General features: G+C 47.4%; 2 non-coding genes across 2 annotated transcripts; both read left to right on the top strand.

Moving 5' to 3' along the window:
* The first annotated feature begins 6,556 nt into the window (after positions 1-6,556).
* trnad-guc lies at positions 6,557-6,628 on the top strand. Its single transcript has one exon. It is a non-coding gene; the product is annotated as a tRNA-Asp (tRNA).
* Positions 6,629-25,773: 19,145 nt separating this feature from the next.
* trnad-guc lies at positions 25,774-25,845 on the top strand. The gene has a single exon. It is a non-coding gene; the product is annotated as a tRNA-Asp (tRNA).
* The last annotated feature ends 671 nt before the right edge of the window (positions 25,846-26,516 follow it).

Below are 26,516 nucleotides of genomic sequence, written 5' to 3' on the forward strand. Positions count from 1 at the left end.
CACAGCACACTGTGAATCTTCACCCAGGGTCAGATTAGACTCTTGCATTAGTAATAGTTGATGAGCTATAAATCTTTCCTGCATCTCACATCATCCTTTGGATATTGATTATAAATGTCCCTTAAAAAAAACCACGCAGTTGAGGCAAAATGAGATCGGTCAATGAGAAGAGCGTTTTGAAAACCTGACAACCCGACAGGGCCGGCCTTAAGCCAATTCGACCTATTGCTCCCAATTGGGCCCGGCGCCCCACGTGGCCCCGCGCTAGAGTAACCAACTCTGGGCTCTGGTAGATCAATTCCAGGTAGAGGGGTGGAGAGAGAGTAGAGGGGTGGAGGGGGAAGAAAGGGGTAGTCGGGGAGGGGGGAATGGTGAGAGTAGAGGGGTGGAGGGGGAAGAAAGGGGTAGACGGGGAGGGGGGAATGGAGAGAGTAGAGGGGTGGAGGGGGATGAAAGGGGTAGATGGAGAAGGGGGAGAAGTGATCGTTCCCTCATGGTCCCGGGGCAGCGCTTCCATCCCTACAGTCGCCGTGCTTCGCACACACAGCCCCGGCTCCACCCCTCTCTCTCCCCAGGGAGACGCGGTGTGCAATACACAGAGGGCCGGGCTGGGCCGGGCCGGGGGTTGGAGCAATGTTTACAAACCTCGGCCTCAGCTCACACCCATCCGCCCGGACCCCAGCATCCGCTCCTTCCCTTCTCTCCTTCCCTTCCTCCCTTCCCTTTGTCCCTCCATCCCTTCTCTCCTTCCTCCCTTCCCTTCGTCCCTCCCTCCCTTCTCTCCTCCCCCCCCCCCCCCCCCCCCACACACACACACGTAATGCAGACAACTAACACACACACAAATCATGCACAGACAACTAACATACACACAACTAACACACACACACACACACACACACACAACTCAGTTAGGATGGGGTAGAAGCCCAAAGGGTAGGATGGGGCTGAAGCCCAAAATTTAATGCCTGGACTGATTTTTCGCCAATAGTTATTGGTTTTCCAGGATCTAGTTAATTAAATAACTTTTTTTTCATTTCACAGTCATTAAAGCAAGTGGCATTGTAACTATGTACTTTTCAGAGGTGATCTACACATTTTGTTTGTTACTTGTAGGCTTACATGTATGCAATTTTATATTAAAATGTAACTTAGATCTGTTTGGCCTATAAACTCGCAGGCTTTAATATACTTTATTTATAACTTTTATTATATTTCTATGATTTTACTCACCTTGGTTGGGACCTGGGGCTCACTAAAATTGTTCCCAAGTGGGCCCCGCACCTCCTAAGGCCGGCCCTGATCAACGAACACACATCCAGGCGGCCTTGCAAACACTCCTGTACGCTGACCAGTGAATGGTAGATTGCCTGTACATCAGTTCTTCGTTAGTATAGTGGTTAGTATCACCAGTCACACGGAAGACCGGGGTTCAATTCTCCAACGTGGAGATGACTTTTACGCTTTCAAATTTAACTGGACTTTGATAAAGCATCAACGTCCAACCCGCTGAGTTACTTCAGCACTTTGTATTTGCTATCATCCAGCATCAGCAGCTCTTTGTCACTACATAGTAGCCAGATCATGGCGACTCTGCAACCTGGAGATCTGCTTCATCCGATATAATCGCTCTGCTCTTTTAAATCTTTACATCTTTACATTTTAAAAGATGCTTGCTGATGGAAGTTGTGGTGGAAGGACTGAAACTGTGCAGGCTTGTTTCCCCTGTAGCTGGGAAAGCTGACCAATGAACTGGTGGAAGTAAACGAGAGGTTCTGGCTCACCTAGACTTAGACAAGCAAGTAGTCAAAACATTACTCCATGCTTAAAACAAGGGGGAAATGGTTTAAGGTGAGTGGAATGAGGTTTAAATTGAATCTGAGGGGTAGGAAGTAGACTAAGGTGTGAGGGATGGTGGAGGTCTGACGTTCAGAGGCATCTTGGGAGCAGGTGGCTGATTATCAATGTCCCTGACGTGGAACAGAAGGAATTAGGAAAGACCAAAGAATGTTATGTGATGAAGGGCCTTCAACCTGAAACGTTAATTCTGTTTCTGTCTCCACAGATGCTGCCTGGCCTGATGAGTGTTAGTGCCATATTCTCTTCATTTCAGATTTGAGGACTGTGTTTTTGCTTTATTTTGCAGAATGCTATCCTTTATTGCTCAGGAAATTCAAAGCCAAAGAAAAAAGTTATGCTTCCGTTCTATGTGTCGGAAGCAGCTGCAGATGCTGGTGGAACTGAAGTTAGACACAAAATGCTGGAGTAACTCAGCGGGACAGACAACATCTCTGGAGAGAGGGAATGAGTGACTTTCAGGTTGAGACCCTTCTTCAGACTAGTGAGGGGAAAGGGAAATGACAGATATGGACAGAGAGCTAGAGAGACATAGAACAAATGATTGAAAGATATGCAAAAAAGTAGTAAGTCTTTAGAACTTGAATGATTTGTTAGGAGGTGACAAAAGTTATTGATGAAGGTGGATGTCGTTGACAAGGATTTTCATAACGTAACTCATGTTAGGTCATAGCCATGAAATCACACCACATGGCCCTAATCTTCAGTGCTGATTTAGATAACACCTCTAAGCCAATGTCATCAGATCCAGAAGGTCATAACGCATGGAATCCACAGTAGCATGGACTGTCGACAGGACCAGATGGTCTGAGCTATAGGCAGAGGTTGAGTAGGCTGGGACTCTATTCCTTGGCGCTCAGGTGGTTGAAGGGGTGATCTTATAGAAGTGTATAAGATCATGAGAGGAATAGATCGAGTAGATGCACAGAGGTTTTGCCCAGAATATATGAATTGAGGACCAGAGGAAGTAGGTTTAAGTTGAAGGGGAAAAGATTTAATAGGAAACTGAGGGGTAACTTTTTGGCACAAAGGGTGGAATGAGCTGTCAGAAGAGGTAGTTGAGGCAAGGACTATCCCAACATTTAAGAAGCAGTTGGACAGGTACATGGATAGGATAGGTTTGGAAGGATATGGACTAAATGCTGGCAGGTGGGACTAGTGTAGCAGGGACATGTTGGCCGGTGCGGGCAAGTTGGGCCAAAGAGCCTTTTTCCACACTGTATCACTCCATGACTCTATAAACTAGATTCAGAATTGGCTTTCTCTTAGATGAAGAAGATTGTTTGGGATTGTGGAGGGTTTGGAGTGGTGGTGTAAAGGAATGCTGCCGGGATTACAGGGTATTAAGTCTAACCATTCGATTCATTAGCGTTCATATGCAAGCAGAGGTTACATTAATTTGACATCATGTTTGGTACGGACATTGTGTGGACAAAAGGGCCTGCTCCAGTGCTGCATTATTTACTATACTCTATGTATTGACTCCCACATCGAGAAGTTTCCTGTTACCTGAGTATTTGCTCTGTTTCAGAATGAGGACCATTCAAAGATGTTGGGTACAGGTTCCCCCTGTGGGATGAATACATGACTTGTCCTTAAAAATGGTTTCTGGTGTATGTGTTTAATTTTGGAGAGTGTATTCCAAGAGTGCAAATATCATAGAGGGCAACAATCAGACGTGTTTTCCTGTAGAGGGAAGCTTCTGTTATTAATTCAAGACATTCACTTGAAAATTCTCTTGGATGCATTTGATGCAATTAAAATTATTGGAATTGCGATGGCCAGGAATCAAACCCGGGTCAACTACTTGGAAGGCAGCTATGCTCACCACTATACCACCATCACCACATAAGAGAATAGGCAATTGACGTACTTAGTGGTCTCCGGAGCTGTGACTTGATCAATGGAACCTACATTGCTTCTGACAGATCATTCTCACTTTGCTACAGTTTTAATTTCATTCACAATGTTCTCATCGTCCAGCCGATGGAGGTGCACAAAAAATAGTTACACAGCACACTGTCAAACTTCACCCAGGATCAGATTAGACTTCTGCAGTAGTAACAGTTGATAAGCTACACATCTTTCCTGCATCTCACATCATCCTCTGGATATTGATAATAAATGTCCCTTGAAAAAACACGCAGTTGAGGCAAAATGAGATTGCTCATTTAGATGTGCGTTTCTGACAAACCACAATCAATAAACACACATGCAGGAAGCATTGCGAACACTCCTGTATGCTGACATGTGAATGGTAGATTCCCTGTACATCAGTTCTTCGTTAGTATAGTTAGCCAATTCCAGCCACTACCCCTCTGGTTCCCCTCGCTGGCTCCTCCCCCTCCCCCTTGATGCCCCCTCCCCCATGGCTCTTCCCCGTCTTTTCTCCGAGCTCACTGCCCCGTGCCCACACACAATCCCCCCACACAACCACCCCTGCCCCCACAACCAATCCTCACAACCGCCCCTGCTCCCACAACCCCACCCCACAACCTTCCCCACCCCACAACCCTAACACCCACCCCCACACACCCCTCCCCGCTCACACTCCCTTCCCCCTACAACCTCTATGTCTGCACACCCCTCCTCCCCCCACAACCCCTCCATACATATACACACACCCGCCCTCACACACCTCCCTCCCACATCACTCCTCCCCCTCCCACACTTCCCACCCTTTGCCACACAACCACACTCCCCCCACACCACTGTCCTACACCTCCCCGTTCACACACACTGCATTTCCCTCCCACACATGAAGAGGAGGGGGAGGGAGTACTCGGAGATGAGGGGAAATGAGCCACGCTTGCACAGTTAGGGGCTATAGGTGGTTGGTGGAATATTGCTTTGAGGAACGGATGAGTGGTGGAATATTGTGTTAGGGAATGGGTTGCATTGAGGGACCAACGGGTCCCACTTAGTCTAGTATACTATTAAAAGTATTGTCTTGTTTCTATATGCGTGTGTGTATGTGTGTGGATGATTGAGATTGCATCTACACCAAAACAGTACACGGTAGCACTAAAATATTTGCAGAACCTTACTCAGCTTTTTCTAAACAACTTTCCTTCAAATTTGATGTTCTATTTCACAACCTATTGATATTTAAAGGTTTAAAAAAGCCAAGGTTTTTACTGTTAAAATCCTTCCTGCCAGCTTCCAACAAACTTCGAGACAAAGTTGCATTACAGGAACACTGTGCTTCCACCAACTTTCACCTGGATGGGATATCACAGTTCTCCACCTGACATTTGCATCAATGTTGCCATCATAAAACACCTACTCCAGCTCCTGGCAGGCCAGGAAGGGGATGGTGAATTGGTATTTCAATTGGGGAAGTGCAATTGCAATTATTTTTAAAGTCCAGTGCTGAGGGAAGCAGGGGACTGCTGGAATCTTACATTCAGCAATGTTGGGGACCACACCTCCAATGGGATTGTGGTATAAAATTGTGTTGGGGAACCAGTTGCGTTGTGGGACTAGGCCTCTCATGTGACAGGGACCCAATGGGTCCAAGTTGGTTTAGTATATACTAATAAAATCATTGTTTTGTTTCTATGTATGTGTCTGTGTGATGGTATTTTCGCCAAAACACTACACGGTAGTGCTAATAATGTTGCAGAACCCTACTCAGCTTCTTCTTGTCATCGATCTAATCAAGTTTCCATCAGATTTTATGTTATATTTCACAGGTTATTGATATTAAAAGTATTTTTAAAAAGCCAACTTTGAGAATAATAACTAACGAGACGTCTCTGGTAGCTTCCAGTGTTGATGTCAAAATGGCATCTCGCAGTGCTCCAATCACAATGGGATCTCATTTACACAAGCTGCCGTGAACATTCCGACAACCGAAAATGACATCACAATGTGATCTCTGCTGCCAATGCACAAGCTATGAGAATTAACTAAGTGGGGGCTGGGAGGAGACGAAATGTTATTCAAACATTGGCTTTAGTGGGGGAGTGCGAAAGGGGCGTCTGAGGGAGGGAATGACTGAGGGTAGGGTAAAGGAGAGGAGGGAGAGGTGACAGAGAGACAATGGGATCAGCAGCTTCATGGGGAATAAGGAGAGAATGAGATTTTTGCCCCCCCCCCTCCCCCATGTGGGAAGGATTAATTGGCTCAAGGGTTGCATTGGGGGAATGGGTGAGTGGTGGAAACGGGTTACATTGGGGAAACGGGTGAGTGGTGGAATATTGCATTGGGAAAACAGGGCGCAATGGGTCAGAGGTGCAAGGAGGGGAGAGGGGTTATGGAGGGTGGGAGGGAGTGACTGAGGGTAGGGGAAGGAGAGGGGAGAGAGGTGAGGGAGGCAGGGGAGGAGATGAGGGGAGAGAAGGGAGGGTGAGGGGCAGGGAGTGTTAGGGATTGGGGCGAAATGAGCCACGCCTGCGCAGTCAGAGGCTATTGGTGAGTGGTGGAATATTACATTGGGCGAACGGGTTACGTTGGGGGAATCGGTGAGTGGTGGAAATGGGCAGCGTCGGGGGAACGGGTGAGTGGTGGAATATAACAGGGCCCAACGGGTCCCACTTGGTCTAGTTGATTATAAGTGTCTCTTTAAACAACACGCAGTTGAAAATGGAATGGGTCAAAGAGAAGTGGGTTTCTCAAAAGCCAACAAACACTGAACACGTATCTAGGCGACCTTACGAACACTGACATGTGAATTGCACATTATATCTTCATGAGTTCCTCGTTAGTATAGTGGTGAGTATCCCCGCCTGTCACGCGGGAGACCGGGGTTCAATTCCCCGACGGGGAGATGACTTTTACGATTTAAAATGTATTGGACATCAATGCAGCATCTGCAGTTCTTTGTCTCTATCTACAACAGTAGCCGGTGTGTGGCGACTCCTAAACCTGGAGATCTGATAACATCCGATATAATCGCTCTGCTATATTTCAAATCTTTACATTTTTAAATCTAGATATTTTGCACTCTGTATATTTTCCTTCGCTATACTTGTGCTTGAAGTTGTAGGTATCGTATTATCCGATTCCATTTGATAACATGCAAAACAAATATTTTCACTTGACCTCGGTACACATGACAATAATAAACCTAAGTCTGACGTTTAATGAACATTCGTACTGTGAAACAACCGGCTGACAGATGTCAACACGCCGACTCCCGCAATGTGTCTGCGGGTACAGGCTTTGGAAAAGGTGAAACACTGCACACAAATATCTCAGGCTGAGCTTCTCAAAGCCCCGGGGTTACGGCCGTTTGGACTCGGGGGTGAAGTTCCTCCGTTCTGTGACCCCGTCCCCGGCCCCCGGTGGACAGCGGAACGCGCGCTCCGCTGCCTCCTGTGGGCACGAAGGGAGAGTTCCCCAGCCCGCGGACAGGGCGCTGACAGCAGCCTCCTTCCAGTGCGCAACGGCCCCGCACATGGGCTCAGAGATCCGCATTAACTCCGGACCCGAGGTTGCGGCGGCTGGGAGGAAGAGGCGGAGTGGAGCGTCGACTCGGCTCGGAACATGGAGTGGGTGCAGACGAAGAGGCCGTTCCCGGGCTGAGTGTGGGCAGGTGGATCGCCAGACTGGGGGAGAAAGCCAGTCTATAGGGTGATTTCAAGAAAGGTCACTGGAGCGTAGATCCCCACTCACGTGACCGCAAAATTTAACTGGAGGACAAATGTCACTTCCGGTACATGTTAGTGAATGGGAAAACACGCACTTTCACACCCGTTAAAAACATGGAAAACGGCCGATTATTGAGCTGAAATTGTCTGTGCTAGTCGGGGTGACCGTGAAGCACAGCGACCTAAATTTTCAGTCCAAAAAAAAAGATAGAAAGTAAGGTAAATTTAAGAGGGAGTTGAAGGTGCAAAAAGAGCGGGTGCTTAGCAGACATTTGCCGTGGAGATTTAAAGATCCAAAATATCGGGAATTATCGCGTTTGCTCGCTGCATTTCATCAAAAGTAAGGCATTATTTACTTTTTATCTTTATTCATTTGTTATATGAAAAGTTTTAAAAGTGAAAAATCTGTCATTAAAATTGCTAAATCGAGGAGAATTCCCTGCTATTGATTTGCACTAATTATGCTGATATCTCGGTTTGGTGGTGTGAGGGATAAGATGATTAAACCACCATCATTGCGAGGGGCCGAGTGATTGAAGTCACCGACCTTGTGATGGGCCGACGAGTTGGAATCACCAACCTTGTGATTCAAACAAACAGTCAGACCTTCAGAGCTGTTGATAACATTGTAGAATAACAAGATGAGGTAAGGAATGTAGCTGACAACACAGAAGCTATTCTTTAGGTCAAAGGCAATTAAGTAGGTTAGGCCAACAGATACTGCGCATGCTTAAAAGGTTAAATGAATATTAACTTTACGCCCCTCATGACAAAGAACCTAATTTAAATGTAGATGCGATGTATGATGTGGGAGGAGAGGGAATGATTGATGACGCACGGAGGGGAGGGTTGGAAGATTGTGAACCTCGGTACCCTGATTGGAAGGGGTCAGAAGGGGAGGCGTCCGATCAATAAAGACTGTATACTGAATTGTATAAAAATAGACGTTTTTCCTTAGCTCGGTGTGTCTCAACTTGGAGAGGCACCCGATTCTGCAGACTCGCAAATAAAGCATTTCTTGTTTCCACGATTTAGTCTCTGAGTAGTGATTGTGAGCACAAACAATATATCTCACAAGTTGGGGGCTCGTTCGGGATCGCCACTCCGGCCGCTTGACGGAGGCACGAAAGGAAGGGAAGGTGCACCCTGCTGATTTCAGCAGTCTCTGATCTCCTTGCTTGCCGTCAGCGGTTTGAGCGAGTGATATTCGGACAAGAGACTCTGGAAACAAGAGGGAATCCGGTGAAAGGGATCAATCAATCAAGCAATTCCTGTGCACAGGACTCGGGTAAGAATATTGCCTATTAAGTATTACTCGGGCGATTGGGTTCTGTTGGACGGGAAAAGTTCTGACAGGGATGGGTAACCGGAACGGGCAAAGTAAGGGCCCGGGGGAAAAAGGCTCAAACTGGTGAAGAGCCGCACATTCCGCCTGATAGTCCATTGGGGCGGATGTTGCACGGATGGGGTGAGGGGGGGGTGAGGTGTGCGTCTGGCTTATTGTGACATCCGAAGAGTTGTCGGATTGAGAAATAAGTGGCGTTGGAACCCAACCCAAAGAACCCCCGTGGTCAGGGCATCTGCTCCTCCCGTGAGGGGGGGGCGAGAACCAGGGACCCCAAACTTTCAAAGAAGAGAAAGTGGAAGGGGTGAATGGAGGGACCAAGGTTGGGGTCCCCCGGGAAATAAAGAACAAGGATCAGGGGGATGGCATACCGGGCCATCCCCGTGTTATCATTGTCACAAAGAAGGACACTTTAAAAGAGAATGTCCAAAGATAAGGCATGAAGTACAATCGTACACACTGATGGAGGAATAGAGGGGTCAGGGGTTCCCCTCCTTGGGGTGTGTAGGACGTACACGGGAACCCTTGGTAAACTTAAAATTAGGTCCCCAAGGGGAAGACACGGTATTTATGGTGGACTCAGGGGCGGAAAGATCAAGTGTGACCAGGATACGGAGGGGATGGGATTAGGGGAAAAGCAAGTCAAAATCTCTGGAGTAGGGGGAAAGGTAATGACAGCTCCTGAGATAGAAGGAGTAATGGTAAGATATGAAAATCGAGAGGCCATGGAAGACTTAATCCTGATGCCCCAGGCAGGAATAAATCTGATGGGAAGGGACTTACAAGTTCAATTAGGAATGGGCACAGCTCCCGTAGGTGGACTGATTATAGTACAACTATATAAATTGACGACCGAAGATGAAGAAAGAATAGTCTCACAGGTGTGGGCAAGAGAGGGAAATAGGGGAGGGCTAAGAATACCACCTCTGAGGATAGCCTTGCGAGAAGGAAGTGAAGTAGTACAAGTAAGACAGTATCCGATTTCAATGGAAGGAAGGAAAGGGCTGCAGCCAATTATAGAAAACTTACTGAAGGATGGAGTATTGGAGAGTTGTATGTCCCCCTACAACACGCCAATACTCCCTGTAAGAAAGACTGACGGAACGTTCCGACTGGTCCAGGACCTAAGAGAATTGAATAGGGTAGTTAGGGCTCGACACCCGGTAGTCCCAAATCCTTATACCATAATGGGACGTATACCCCCTAACCATAGGTGGTTCAGTGTGGTAGATCTGAAAGACGCCTTTTGGAGCTGCCCCCTGGCTGAGGAAAGTAGAGACCTCTTTGCATTCGAGTGGGAAAACCCAGACACACTGAGGAAGCAACAGTATCGATGGACTGTGCTCCCTCGGGGATTTACTGAATCCCCGAACCTGTTCGGGCAAATATTAGAACAAGTATTAGAGGATGTTCCCAGGACCTATGGGACATAATTATTGCAATACGTAGATGATTTGTTACTCTCAGGCGGAGAAGAAGAGCCAGTAAGGAATGCAACCATAACCTTCTTAAACTTTTTAGGGGAAAAGGGATTGAGAGTGTCCAAAAATAAACTACAATTTGTAGAACAGGAGGTTAAATATCTAGGACACCTGATTAGTGACGGGAAAAGGAGAATAAACCCCGAAAGAATAGCTGGGATCACCGGGCTGCCGATGCCAAGGAACAAAAAAGAAATCAGGAAGTTTCTCGGGTTAATTGGATACTGTAGATTATGGATAGACAATTACACCCGACAAGTCAAGTTCTTGTATGATAAATTGTGTGAGGAGACTGATAAAGTACAATGGGATTCTGAGGACTAACAGAGATTTGGAGAAATAAAGAATAGCCTGATCACCGCACCGGTACTGACCCTCCCGTCCATCGATCAACCATTCCATCTCTTTGTTAATGCGGAGAATGGAATTGCGTTGGGGGTACTGACACAAAAGAGAGGAGGGAAGCGACAGCCAGTCGCATTCCTTTCTAAACTCTTGGATCCGGTATCACGAGGGTGGCCTGCATGTATTCAAGCGGTCGCAGCAACAGCAATATTAGTGGAAGAAAGTAGAAAATTGACATTTGGAGGTGACCTGGTAGTATCTACTCCCCACACGGTCCGGACAATACTAACTCAGAAGTCCAACCGGTGGTTGACTGACTCCAGGATCCTAAAGTACGAAGTGATACTTATGGAAAAAGACGATTTGACCATTCTGACCGATAAGAATTTAAACCCTTCCCAGTTTTTATACTCGGCGGACGACGAGCAGGAACGGCAGAGACCAGAACACTACTGTAGCGAAGTTATAGAACTACAGACCAAGAGCAGGGAGGATTTGGAGGAGCAGCCTCTGGTAGAGGGAGAAAGGTGGTTTATAGACGGTTCTTCCCGCTGTATAAATGGAAAAAGATATAGTGGGTATGCCATAATAGGAGGAGAAGGATTTGAAGGAGTGGAGGCGGGCAGGTTGCCAGGTAGTTGGTCAGCTCAGTCATGTGAATTGTATGCCTTAATACGGGCGTTAGAATTGTTGGAGGGGAAGGAAGGAACGGTGTACACCGACTTCAAATATGCATTTGGAGTAGTGCACACGTTTGGGAGAATATGGAAAGAAAGGGGGATGATTACAGCAAGAGGAAAGGAGTTGGCACATGAGCAATTAATTGAGAAAGCGCTGGAAGCATTACATTTGCCAGAAAGGATAGCGGTGGTCCATGTGGCAGGACACCAAAAGGGGAACTCATTAGAAGCAAGGGGAAATGAAGCGGCAGACGGAGCCGCCAAAAAGGCAGCGACAGAAGGAACAGTGAGGATGTTGTCTTTAATACCATTAAGGGAAGGAGTAGGAAAGATACCTGTATTCTCACAGGAGGAGGAGGATAAAATGAATGAGTTAGGGGCTCGGCGTTCCACTGACGGGAGGTGGTGGACGCCGGATGGGAAACAAATGTTAACCAAAGGATTAACTCGGGATTTGATGACACAACTGCACTCCCAGTCACATTGGGGAGCGCAGGCCCTGTGTGACACACTACTACGGACCTACGCTTGCCGAGGTATCTATACTTTGGCTAAGCAGACAGTCTCCGGTTGTGTGTTATGTCAGAGGGTTAACAAGAAGGTAATGAGAGCTGTCCCTGGTGGAGGACAACAATTGGCTATAAGACCCTTCCAGAGAATACAGGTAGATTTTACAGAACTTCCAAGAATACAAAGGTGGAAGTACCTCCTAGTAGTTGTAGACCATTTCACCAGGTGGGTGGAAGCATTTCCCATGATAAATGCCACCGCTCAGGCAGTAACCCGGATATTATTAGAACAAATCATTCCCCGATACGGGGTCATGGAATCCATAGATTCCGACCGAGGAACACATTTTGCCTCTAAGGTTCACCTGTTGGTTTGCAGTACCTTGGGAATAAATTGGAAATTGCATACACCCTGGCAACCCCAGAGTTCTGGGCGAGTGGAAAGGATGAATGCAACCCTTAAAACACAGATAACTAAGTTAATGGAGGAAACCAGACTACCCTGGACTAAGTGTTTACCAATTGCATTATTAAGAATACGAACGGCACCCCGTAAAGATATTGCGGTGTCTCCCTACGAAATGTTGTTTGGGTTGCCCTATCTTGGAAAGGTAGAGGGCACGCCGACTTTCGAAGGCAGCGATGTGTTCCTGAGGAACTATTTACTGGCAGTGTCTCGTTCCCTTGCAGAATTAAAAATAAAAGGACTGTTGGCACAAAGTCCACCACTCGACTTTCCAATACACGCTATAAAGACCGGTGACTGGGTACTGATTAAAAGTTGGAAGGAGGAGAAACTGCAGCCCCGGTGGACTGGCCCATACCTGGCATTGCAGACAACGGAGACAGCAGTACGAACAAAATAAAAAGGGTGGACACATGCGACCCGGGTTAAAGGACCCGTTGACCCGCCGTCAGTTCCTGAGAAAGACGATCAGTGGACGGTAAAACCAGGGAATAAGCCCCTGGCATTAACTTTCAGTAAGAAATAAGTGTATGAAACTAACAGCATGAAAGGAGCAGTTGTAGTATTACTAACTATGTATGTAACCATTATAAGAAGTGTTAATAACTGTGATAAGTGCTACCATCCTATCAGATATGGAGGGCGAACAACCAGATAATTTACCTATTATTCCCATGTAAGTGATGATTGCTACGACCTAAGGACTAGAGCTGTTTGTCAGGACGTGGGGAGGGGGTATTATGTAGTAGTAAATAAGGGACATGTAGGAAGTGTTGGGCACATTACCTGCCCAAAAGGGGAGAAATGGGTCTGCATGACCAAGAGAGGACAGTTAGGCATCCCTTCCCGAGCCAGGGAGGAAACATTAGACAAAATTAAGGAGGTAGTGATAGGGAATTTAGCAGAAGCAGTAGTCAACAAACCTCCCCCACCTTCCCAGCCTCAACTGCACCAGACTATGTATGATGAAATAAAGCAGCAGATTGAGATCCCCGAAGTGGGGAGAAACCTGTTTGTGGACTTGGCCCTCCGGATAGCCAGAACCCTGAATGTGACTAACTGTTGGGTTTGTGGAGGACCGCTGATGAGCTCACGCTGGCCATGGAGAGGATCTATCATTGAGGTATGGGACCTGATAAAGTGGAATTTGACGGTGGGAAGAGATCGAAGTCCCCAGGAATGTGTCCTGTCACACACCCCGGTTGGAACTGAGTGTATCGCCAGGCCCCGGGCAAAGGATGCCATCCTAGTAGGCAGCAGCCCCTGCCAGCGCATCATCACCCAGTGGCCAAATCAATCCCGAGTGTGGTGGCCAGAGGAACCTCAATGGTATCCCACTGTAAAGGATGAAGGAAACTGTACCATCTGGATGAAGACTGATGGAAGCGAATCGACTGGATTATGCAGGACATATGGGACAATGTTACCTCTAGTGGACCGGCCCCTGAAGGACTGCTATGGATATGCGGACACAAGGCATACTTATTGCCAGAAAAATGGAGTGGGCCTTGTTTAATTGGACTGGTACAACCAGGGTTTTTTCTGTTGACCACTGAGGAGGGGCGGTCGCTAGGAACACCCATCTTTGACGATCTACACCGAACGAAGAGAGGAATGGACATCGGAAAATTGGAAAATGATGAGTGGCCACCTGCAAGAATCATCTCATATTATGGACCAGCCACTTGGGCACAGGACGGATCCTGGGGCTACCGGACCCCAGTGTATATGTTAAATCGGATCATAAGACTACAGGCAGTGCTGGAAGTAATTACTATCCAGACTGCATCTGCACTAGAGATGTTGGCAAAGCAGCAGACACAGATGAGAACAGCGATATACCCAAACCGTTTGGCCTTAGACTACTTACTAGCCGAAGAGGGAGGAGTATGCGGAAAATTCAACCTCTCTAATTGCTGCCTAAACATAGATGACAACGGGCAAGCAGTAATGGATATATCAGAAGGAATCAGAAAAATAGCACATGTCCCGGTACAGAGATGGAACACAATCATGGGAGCAGGATGGTGGGATTACATCTTAGGAGGAGCCTGGTGGAAAGCGGTGGGACTGGTGATTTTATGGGCATTAGCTGCATTGATCATTATCCCCTGTTGTATACCATGTCTCAGGGTTCTTATAACTAGAAGTATAAGCCAAATGCAGGCAGTTGTAGTCCCCATGGGGGAGAAAGGGGGCGTCCAGAAGATAATGATAATGAGGCCGAGAGAGGACCCAGAGGAAAGAGAGATAAAAAGAATGTTATTAGCTTTGGAACAGCAGGAAGTCTAGGAATGGGGTTTAATACAGGATGCGTAGCAAAAGAAAAAGGGAGGATTGTGAGGGATAAAATGATTAAACCACCATCATTGCGAGGGGCCGAGTGATTGAAGTCACCGACCTTGTGATGGGCCGAAGAGTTGGAATCACCAACCTTGTGATTCAAACAAACAGTCAGACCTTCAGAGCTGTTGATAACATTGTAGAATAACAAGATGAGGTAAGGAATGTAGCTGACAACACAGAAGCTATTCTTTAGGTCAAAGGCAATTAAGTAGGTTAGGCCAACAGATACTGCGCATGCTTAAAAGGTTAAATGAATATCAACTTTACGCCCCTCATGACAAAGAACCTAATTTAAATGTACATGCGATGTATGATGTGGGAGGAGAGGGAATGATTGATGACGCACGGAGGGGAGGGTTGGAAGATTGTGAACCTCGGTACCCTGATTGGAAGGGGTCAGAAGGGGAGGCGTCCGATCAATAAAGACTGTATACTGAATTGTATAAAAATAGACGTTTTTCCTTAGCTCGGTGTGTCTCAACTTGGAGAGGCACCCGATTCTGCAGACTCGCAAATAAAGCATTTCTTGTTTCCACGATTTAGTCTCTGAGTAGTGATTGTGAGCACAAACAATATATCTCACAGTGGCGTGTCTGATTGAAAGTCCAGGAACCTGAGCTTGGAGTTGCCTGGCCGCCTGTTACCGAGCCCTGGGGCGGTGTCATCTCCCTCTCATCTCTACACCTCTAATGTGTGTGTGACCAGCCTTGCTCACCCGACTCCCCCGCTGGGAATTCTGCGTGTGTGGAATAAACCCTAGACTGTGTCAGTGAGGGGTTGTTTACATTGGCATTGGGGACGGAGGGAAGATGCCAGACAGACAGTCCCACTGCAGAGTACATACAGCCCTGTAGTCTGAGTCCGGCCACCGCCGCGGCTCTCACTCAACTCGCGCTGAAAGATCTCGCCAGCCCTTTGGCTCGCTTCCACCGCCCTCGCTGCAACAACCGACTCACTCTGGGCGTTTTTGTCCAGTGCTCTGGTATCACCCACCCGGCAGCCTCACATACAGAGCGACAACTGACATTCTTCACCATCCCTCAGGTTCCTTGACTTTCAATCAGACACGCCACCAAACCGAGATATCAGCATAATTAGTGCAAATCAATAGCAGGGAATTCTCCTCGATTTAGCAATTTTAATGACAGATTTTTCACTTTTAAAACTTTTCATATAACAAATGAATAAAGATAAAAAGTCAATAATGCCTTACTTTTGATGAAATGCAGCGAGCAAACGCGATAATTCCCGATATTTTAGATCTTTAAATCTCCACGGCAAATGTCTGCTAAGCACTTCCGCTCTTTTTGCACCTTCAACTCCCTCTTGAATTTACCTTACTTTCTATCTTTTTTTTGGACTGAAAATTTAGGTCGCTGTGCTTCAAGGTCACCCCGACTAGCACAGAAATTTTCAGCTCAATAATCGGCCGTTTTCCATGTTTTTAACGGGTGTGAAAGTGCGTGTTTTCCCATTCACTAACATGTACCGGAAGTGACATATGTCCTCCAGTTAAATTTTGCGGTCACGTGATAGGGGATCTACGCTCATTTGACCTTTGGTGAAATCACCCTAGTACGTCGGGCCTTGACAAAAGCCTCAGTAAAGTCCACATCACATTCTTAATTGTCTCCTCAAAAATCGCAATAAGATTTGAAAAACATGATTTCCCTCTGCAGATGTTAACGGGTATTGTTATCGCATAACTGGGGCGTAGACATGGCTTTAAACTAAATGGTGCGGTGGTTTCAACTGATTGCAAAGGTAATGGGTAAAGTTAACGGGAAAGAGAGCACAGCAGAGGTTACCAAAGATTCCAGAATAAGAAATATGACATGAAGTTTAAAACGAGATAAAAGTCGAATGTTAGGCAACAAATTTGAATTGAATTGAATAAATTTTATTAGCCAAGTATGAATACATACAAGAAATTTGCCTTGGTGTTTTACTCGCAAGGATAACAACGCGATACACAGTAGACAATTAAAAGTAAAACATTATAATTTAAATATGTGAAAGGTCCTGGGGGGGGGGGGGGGGAGTTATCTATCGGCTTCCCATCAGTCAGCATGTAGGGCACAAATTACATCTAGAACTAGCAAAGACATGTAAGAAAGGCAATATGTGGTCATGGGGGATTTCAATATGTGAGTAGACTGGGAAAAACAAATAGGAATTAATTCCCAACAGAAGGGATTTGTAGAATGGCTATGAGAGCATCTTGCAGTGGAGCCCACTAGGGAAATGTCAATGCTGTATTTAGCAGTCTGAAGAATGGTCTTGACCCAAAAGGTCACCAATTCCTTTGCTCCAGAGATGCTGCCTGTCCCGCTGAGTTACTCCAGATTTTTGTGTCTATCTTCGGTTTAAACCAGCATCTGCAGTTCCTTCCTACACATTCTGGTATTTGGTGTTGTGCAATGAATGAGAACTTAATTAGGGAGCTTAAGTTCATGTGATTGGAGCAAAGTTAGATCATTTGGCTTATCAGGTCCACTCAGCTATTCAATCATGGCTGAACTATCTACCTTTCAACCTCATTCTCCTGCATTCTCCCCACAACACCCGCACCAACAGGCCCATACGAAGCTCTTCAGAAAGGGGGGGGTGGCATGAGAGGCTTACAAAAAATGTATCTGAATAATGTGTGCACAGCGCACATCACAAGCGTGAAGTCCCTCGTGGCCGGGGTCCAGGGCCCGCTTAAGGACCCTGGAAGCTCTGGGATTTTTGATGCTCTCTGGTGCATTCTGAGCCTTATTTTAGAGCATTTTTGCACCAAATTTATGACCAATATTTCAGAAATAGTTTTGGTTGAGTCAAGTGTAATGAGTGGGTGGAATGGGATGATTGGGGTCATAGTTGTATACATTTTTTAAAATCAAGAATTGAAGTTGTCCTTTTTTTAATAATCAAGTTGTACTGTTGTAAAATGTTATAAAGGAGGGGGGTGTGACAACCCCCAACGGACGGGCATGACCAATCAAGAATCTATCTAGCTCTGCCTTAAAAATATCCATTGACTTCACAGATTTATTTGGCAATGAATTCCACCGATTCACTACTCTCTGAAGAAATTCCAACTAATCTCCTTCTTAAAGGAACATCCAGTAGTTCTGAGGCTATGACCTCTGGTCCTAGACTTTCCATTAGTGGAAACATCCTCTTCACATACACCCTATCCAGGCCTTTTACCATTTCGGTATGTATCAGTGAGGTGAAGTGATCCTCAGGAGGCAGTGATCATAATCAACTTTCAATTTGAGAAGGAGGAATTGAATCAGATGTATCAGAATGTTGAGTGTTGAGTAAAGGCTACTACAGAGGAACGAGGGAGGAGCTGGCTAATGTTGATTGGAAGTGGACCCGAGCAGGAATGATGGTGGAGTTTTGGATGGATACTTTCACTGTGACTTGTGACAATAAGTTATTCATGTCAGGCACGAAAATCACTATCAAAACATGCGGGGCTCTGGGGGGACACAATTTGTTGGCGGCTGCGCACGCATATGCAAACTCACACACACACGTTTCGGAGCCTTCAGCTGTGTGCCCTGTGGACGGTAATTTCAGCTCAATCCAGCGCTAAATTCAGCTCAACTCCGCTGGGATAACCTACAGCCCTGCCTGTCTCGCCGGGCCACCAGTCTGGAGCCATGGAGCTAGCGTTGCTTCTCCGCGCTGGCCGTAAGCCTGGGCCGTCGTTCCTGTAAGTCCAGGCAGGGCTGTAGGTTAACCTGGCGGGACAGGCAGAGTTGAGCTAGATCTAGCGCTGTTTCTCTGCGCTGGCTGTGGGCCTTTGGGCACCGCTCCTGTCTGACTCCCGACGTCTCTGGCCACTCCCGGGCATGTGGGGGGGGGGGGTGGGCACTCGGGTGGGGACGGGGATGGTCCAGTGGCGGTTCGGCAGCGATTGCAGCGCCGGAGACTGGGGATCGATCCTGGCTGCAGATGAGGCGTAGGTCTGTGTCCAGGTCTGCCGAGAGTGTTTTTCGCTTGTGACCCTATGACCTGGACATGCAATTCAAGCTCTGCTCTATGATCTTTGCTCCACAGACGTCACCCTCCTGCAATCACCACGCTCTATCCTCAGTCCCACCCCCCTACTTCCGCCTCTGGCCGACACCTACCTCCTCCAATCATCGTGCTGAATCATCATGTCCTGCCCCCATTGCCTGCTGACCGACATCTCTCTCGTCCAATCAGCGCCTTCCCTCGATCAGCAGTCCCACCCCCATTGTCTCGCGGAAAGTGGAGATTTCACTCATGCATTAATTCATTCATTCCTTCATTCATTTATTCTGGGAGTAATTCGGAAGTAACTTCATCGGGTGGCGCCACGAGTCGGCAGCCTCGCCAGCAATGTGCTCGTCCTTTCGACATTTTTTGTTTTTTAGTATGTCTAAATGTATGTTTTAGTGTGGGTGGTGGTGGGGGGGGGGGGATTGGGGAAAACCGTTTTTCAGTCACTTACCTCGACGGAGATGCGACTTTTCTCTTTGTCGCATCTTCGATACCCTAGCGGCCTAACAACTGGTTTGGTTCGGCCATTCTCGGAGACCGCCCCAGAGCTTCAGTAGCAGGCACGGCAGACTTACCATTGTGAAACGGGGCGATCCCTTACTGGGGATCGGCAGAAGAAGTGCTCCGACCGGCGGCCTGCCGACTATAACATTGTGAAGCCGTGGGCTGCGGAACTTCTAGCCGCAGGTGCAGCATGGACTTTCCATCGTGGAGCGGGGCGATCGCTTGCCATGGATTGCCAGAAGAAGTGCTCTGACCACCGGCCTGCAGCCTATAACATCGTGAAGCCGCGGTCTCCGGTAAGAAAGTGGCTGATTCGGGAACTCCAAGCCATGGAGTGTGTGTTCCAATCCGTCCCGACGTCGGTGTTTCGATCATCCCGACGAGAGGGCTTGTACATCGGGCCTGTACATCGGGCCTTCCGTAGCAGCGACTACAGAGGGTTCATGACACCGACCATGGGTGAGCAAAGGAGAAAGATTGACTGAACGTTATTGCCTTCCATCACAGTGAAGAATGTTGATTCCACTGTGTGAGGGCTCTAAATTAACAGTTGCCCGGGTGCCAATGGCAATCTACAGTCCCGCCGGGCAACCTAAATACCATGCAATTTTGCCCAGCTTGGCAAGCACCCGGGCCACCTATCATTTAATTCTGAGCGGGCCCCCTCTCTATCTCTGTCACTCTCCGTTTCTGCCTGCCATCCATGTCCGGGTCTCTGCTCTCGGGTATCCGCTCGGCAAGGCAGGCCGCCTTACACATGCGCACTGCCAGGGCCTGCACAACCTCCCCCTGCACATGTGCACAACCGCGGCCAGCACATCATCGGTCGTGGTTGTCCGCATGTGCTGCCCTGCACATGTGCACTGCCACGGCAACTGGTTGGCGTCGATCACTTTCTCCCTCCCTTGGCATTGTGGGAGATCTAACCGCACTTGCTGTCCGGTTGCCACTTCACCGCGACCACGACCGCTGAAAACCAACGCTGAATCACTGCCTGGAGCTGGAGTAACCCCCTGGATTAACTCTTGCTTCCTGGTTTCCTGGCCCTCCAAAAATATTCCAAATGGAATTTAAACTGGTGGAGCTTCACTGTTTGTTTTATTGAGAAGAGCTATCATCTTAGGTATTGATCTCAGGTCACTTTACCCACTCCACCCGTCCAATCAACCGCTGTCTCCAAGGGCATTGTGTCCAATCACACAATGCAGTTTAATGGTAAATAGCTGTTACAGTAAAGGTTGGAAGCCAGTGGAGCTACTGACAGTCAAACGGGAGCAGGAGAGATTCACACAGTGTATAATCCATAGTACCTCAGTGCACAATTTCATAATCTATATTACTAAATCTCTGATTTTGACCGCTTTTGGCCCACTGTGCTGCGATTTCCGACAGAACGCCGCCAACTACGGCCGTCATTTTTGGCCACCTCGCTCAGAGCCCCCCTCAGCCTTACTAGTGCGGAGGATTTTTCCCATTGATGACAAATCAGAGAGATATTAATGTTTTTTTTTAAATTCACCATTCTCTCTGCTGCCCCTGCTGGAGGGAGGGGAGGGACTATAAAACCAGGAAGTGGTGCAAATGGTTGTTTGGGTGCTTTGGCTTGAAGTTGAAAAGCACTACTTACTGCAAATGGTGGCTTGGGTGCTTTGACTTGAAGTTGCACTCCATACTGCAAATGGTGGCTTGGGTGCTTTGCCTTGAAGTTTAAAGGCACTACTTACTGCAAATGGTGGCTTGGGTGCTTTGGCTTGAAGTTGAAAGGCACTACTTACTGCAAATGGTGGCTTGGGTGCTTTGATTGAAGTTGAAAGGCACTACTTACTGCAAATGGTGGCTTGGGTGCTTTGGCTTGAGGTTGAAAGGCACTACTTACTGCAAATGGTGGCTTGCGTGCTTTGGCTTGAAGTTGAAATGCACTACTTACTGCAAATTATGGCTTGGGTGATTTGGCTTGAAGTTGAAAGGCACTACTTACTGCAAATGGTAATATGAAGTTGAAAGGCACTACTTACTGCAAATAGTGGCTTGGGTGCTTTGGCTTGAAGTTGAAATGCACTATTTATTGCAAATGGCTGCTTGGGAGCTTTGGTTTAAAGTTGAAAGGCACTACTTATTGCAAATGGTGGCTTGGGAGCTTTGGCTTGAAGTTTAAAAAAATCACCATTCTCTCTGCTGCACCTGCTGGAGGACTATAAAACCAGGAAGTGGTGTGCCTCATTCAGTCTCTGCAAGATAGATGAAGCCAAGGGTCACGTCTCTCTGAGCTCTGAATAACACTGAACAAATGTCTACACAACTGTGAGTACCCTTAATGTGGTTTGAAAATGAAAATATGGTTTGTTTGAGTAAAAAGGCACTGCCTGCAAATGGTTGTTTGGGTGCTTTGGCTTGAAGTTGAAAGGCACTACTTACTGCAAATGGTGGCTTGGGTGCTTTGGCTTGAAGTTGAAAGGCACTACTTACTGCAAATAGTGGCATTGGGAGCTTTGGCTTGAAGTTAAAAGGCACTACTTACTGCAAATGGTGGCTTGGGATCTTTGACTTGAAGTTGAAAGGCACTACTTACTGCAAATGGTGGCTTGGGTGCTTTGGCTTGAAGTTGAAAGACACTACTTACTGCAAATGGTGGCTTGGGTGCTTTGGCTTGAAGTTGAAAGTCACTACTTACTGCAAATGGTGGCGGGTGCTTTGCTTGAAGTTGAAAGGCACTACTTACTGCAAATGGTGGCTTGAGTGCTTTAGCTTCAGGTTGAAAGACACTGCAAATGGTGGCTTGGGTGCTTTAGCTTGAAGTTGCACTACTTACTGCAAATGGTGGCTTGGGTGCTTTGGCTTGAAGTTGAAAGGCACTACTTACTGCAAATGGTGGCGGGTGATTTGGCTTGAAGTTGAAAGGCATTTCTTACTGCAAATGGTGGCTTGGGTGCTTTGGCTTGAAGTTGAAAGGCACTACTTACTGCAAATGGTGGCTTGGGTGCTTTGGCTTGAAGTTGAAAGGCACTACTTACTGCAAATGATGGCTTGGGTGCTTTGGCTTGAGGTTGAAAGGCACTTCTTACTGCAAATGGTGGCTTGGGTGCTTTGGCTTGAAGTTGAAAGGCACTACTTACTGCAAATAGTGGCTTGGTGCTTTGGCTTGAAGTTAAAATTTACTGCAAATGGTGGCTTGGGAGCTTTGGTTTAAAGTTGAAAGGCACTACTTATTGCAAATGGTGGCTTGGGAGCTTTGGCTTGAAGTTTAAAAAAATCACCAAATGGCATCTGTAGGAACTTGAATCTGCCATATGGAGTGGCAAACGTTGTCAGGTCGGAGGAGCGTTTGTCGAGAGGTATTTGCCAGAAGGAGCTCTTGGCATCGAGGACATAGAAGACCGTGGCCTGGCCGACTTGAGCAGCAACATCTTCCACGGTTCTCATGGGGTAGTGTGGTCGCCTGATCGCGAGGTTCAGGTCCTTCGGATTGATGCACACCCGTATCTCGTTCTTGTCCTTTTTCAGGGTGGCGACCATGGTGGAGACCCAGTCGGTGGGTTCGCTAATCGCTTCCAGCACTCCCATCGCGACCATGCTTTTCAGCATTGACTCAACTTTATCCTTCATAGCGAGGGATACTCTGTGTGGTGCACGGACCACGTGCACCACTTTTGGGTCGGTGGCGATCTTGTAAACGAGTGGTAGCTTGCCCAGCGCATTGTCGAACAGGTCCGGGTACTCAGACATCGGATCCAGCAACACCTGCACTTCGTTGACGGTGCGGTCGAAGGACACCAGTCCTAGGTCCTGACATGCCTGGTTGCCCAACAGAGTCACGCAGTCATAGTCGAGAACATAGAACAGGAGTGGCCGCGATAACTTCTGCAGCACACAATTGAAAGTGGCTTTTCCCCACAGGTTTCAGCACCTCACCCCCATAACCATGTAAAGTCGAACGGTCTGCAGTCAGCAGCTCATTAAGTCTAATCTTTTTGAACAGGCTTGTTGACATAACATTGACCTTTGCCCCAGTGTCGAGCTTAGCCGAGAAAGAATAATTGTTGAGAGTTACGAGGACCGATGGATCAGGGAGTAGAACAGGTGCGTGTAGGAGTGTGAATACACTAGCATCTCCTTGAGAACTAATTGGCTCAGAGTCGTGGGCAGTGTCGAGAGAGGACTGGGAACCAAACTCGTTATCGACTTGTACCAGGTTGTTTAATACTTGTCTAGAAGCTGGGAGAAGTTTCCCACGGGACCAGCAGGCCGCCGAGAAATGGTTAAATTTCTTGCAGAAATTGCAGGATTTCCCGTAAGCCGGGCACTGCGACTGCATCGAATGCACATAATTGCAATTGGGGTACTTTTTAACAATGTGTCCGCCGGGGAGGTAGCTTGTCCGCGGCACAGGGCAATTGTTGTCTATTTTGGGACGCGATCTGTTGAGAACCGTTAAATTGATAGCTCGGCTATCGGACTCCCGCTGTCCGAACTGCGGGTCAACAACTTCGGCCAACCTGCATGCGTGCATGGCCTCGGTCAGAGTAAGATCTGGCTTTCTCAGTAGCTCCGATCGCAACTTCTGATCCAGCATACCCGTTACTAAAATGTCCCTAGTAAGCTGGTCAGTCATATTTTCAAATCGGCATCTCTGGGCGAGATAGCGCAGATCAGTAATAAAACACTCAACTGGCTCATCAGGCTGTTGTTTCCGCGTAAAGAACTTAGCTCGCTCTAAAATGCGGTTAGAGGGCAGGTCACAAATTTCAGCAAACTTCCGTAGCAAACATACCGGATTGTTGGCAGACTCCGCAGGTACTAGAACCTGATCGTTTTCATCCTGAACCGCGGGATTGTAGGCAAAGGCAAGTGCTCTCCTCATGGCATCAGGACCGGCAAGGTTCAGCAGGAGAGATGCTTTGACGGCGTCGGGATCGTTTCGGTGAACGATATTCATGTAGTGTGTGAAATCCAACTCAAAAGTCGCCCAGCGCTCCGCTATGTCGGCATCAAAGACCAGGGGCGAGGGTTTGCGGCACGAGGTGGCCATTGTGGTAGAGGGGTACGAGAAAAACTCCGATAAAGCAACACTTATAAAGAAATAAAACCCGATGAACAGGAGGCGTGCGTTTTAACTATCTGACACCATGTAAAGATGTTAAGTCTGGCACACATGTAACTTTACTTATTGTTTAATGAAAACTCAGGTTAGACACATTCCAGCACTGACTACTTGCAGTCTATAACCGTGCTGGATCCAAGAGAGGGAGGGAGAGATAGAGAGAGTTATTATACTTGATAACTAATGCGTGGTTAGTGGTACTGAGGTAGCTATATTATTGGTTGCATGCATGGACCATCTACAAAGTTGAAAGGCACTACTTACTGCAAATGGTGGCTTGGGTGCTTTGATTGAAATTGAAAGGCACTACTTACTGCAAATGATGGCTTGGGTGATTTGGCTTGAAGTTGAAAGTGTTATTAGTGCTCAAAAAATGTTGAGAATCTCTCTCCTGTCAATCACGCCCTGAAAGCCACACCTTTTCCTGTGGGAGGGGGAGGGGTTATAACACCCGGAAGCATGGGTGTGGCTCAGTCTCTGCATGATGGGGGAGGGAGAAGTTATGACTCTGTCTGAGCTGTGAATCAACTGAACACACTGAATGTCTACTGAACTGTGGGTTTGGTGTTTTGTGTGGTTTTATGGCGGTTTCACCCTGCATGAAATGGTATGAAGCTGCATTTGAATTTGGTGGCCTTGCACCCTGCTTGAAGTGGAATGAAACTGCACTTGAATTTGGCGGCCTTGCATCCTGCTTGAAGTGGTATGAAACTGCACTGAATTTGGTGGCCTTGCACCCTGCTGAACGTGGTATAAAACTGCACTTGAATTTGGCGGCCTTGCATCCTGCTTGAAGTGGTTGGAAACTGCACTTGAATTCGGTAGCCTTGCACCCTGCTCATAATGGTAAGAAACTGCACTTGAATTTGGTGGCCTTGCACCCTGCTTGAAATGGTAGGAACATGGATTTTAATTTGGTGGCCTTGCACCCTGCTCTAAATGGAATTTCAAGAAATAGTCATGAGTCAACTGACAGCCCACCAGCCGTGAGTGAGCTGCCAGCAGATCAGGCTTGAAGGACTGAGCTGCCACCCTAAGAACCCGTACCAGCAATCCAGAAAGCCCCCCCCCCACTGGCCACCAATATTGGAATTGGTGGAGAGGTGGAATATTGCGTCGGGGGACCAGCCCTCCCGTGTGAACATGGGACCCAACGGGTCCCACTTAGTCTAGTATATACTAAATAACTGGGCTGACAGACCTTGGCTGGGAACCTGTGGCTCATCAAAATTGTTCCCAATTGGGCCCCGCACCTGCGAAGGCCGGCCCTGATAACAGAATTTCTCACCACAGAGCGTGAGAAATTTCTGATCAGCGTGAGGGCGTGAGAGTTTGCTTGAAAGCGTGATTCTCGCGCTCAAAGCGTGGCAGTTGGCAGCCCTGTATGTCACTTTAAACAACACGCAGTTGAAAATGGAATGGGTCAATGAGAAGTGGGTTTCTGAAACGCCAACAAACAATAAACACGCATCTAGGCGACCTTATGAACACTGACATGTGAATTGTACTTTACATCGTCATCAATTCCTCGTTAGTATAGTGGTGAGTATCCCCGCCTGTCACGCGGGAGACCGGGGTTCAATTCCCCGACGGGGAGATGGCTTTTATGACTTAAAATGTATTGGACTTTGTTGAACCATCAATGTCCGACCTCTGAGTTATTGCAGCATTTGCTATCAACCAGCATCTGCAGTTCTTTGTCTCTATCTACAATAGCAGCCGGTTTGTGGCGCTCCTAAACCCGGAGATCTATAATCGTTCTGCAATATTTTAAATCTTTTACATTTTGCACTTTACATTTTTAAATCAAGATGTTTTGCACTCTGTATATTTTCCTTCGCTGTACCTGTTGTGCTAGAAGTTGTCGTGGTTGTAGGCATCGTATAATCCGATTCCATTTGATAACATGCAAAACAAATATTTTCACTTGACCTCGGTACACATCACAATAATAAAACTAAATCTAACGTTTATTGAACATTCGTACTGTGAAACAACCCGTTACTCAGAGCGCATTAAACCTGGCCTATTGCTGACAGATGTCAACACGCCGATTCCCACAATGTGTCTGCGGGTACAGGCTTAGGAAAAGCTGAAACACTGCACACAGAGATCCCAGGCTGAGCTTCTCAAAGCCCCGGGGTTACGGCCGTTTGGACTCTGGGGAAAGTTCCTCCGTTACGTGACCCCGTCCCCGGTCTCTTGTGGACGCGTGCACCGCTGCCTCCTGTGGGCACGAAGGGAGAGTTCCCCAGCCCGCGGACAGGG

Source organism: Amblyraja radiata, chromosome 41, assembly GCF_010909765.2.
Source record: "Amblyraja radiata isolate CabotCenter1 chromosome 41, sAmbRad1.1.pri, whole genome shotgun sequence".
NCBI classification, from domain to species: domain Eukaryota; kingdom Metazoa; phylum Chordata; class Chondrichthyes; order Rajiformes; family Rajidae; genus Amblyraja; species Amblyraja radiata.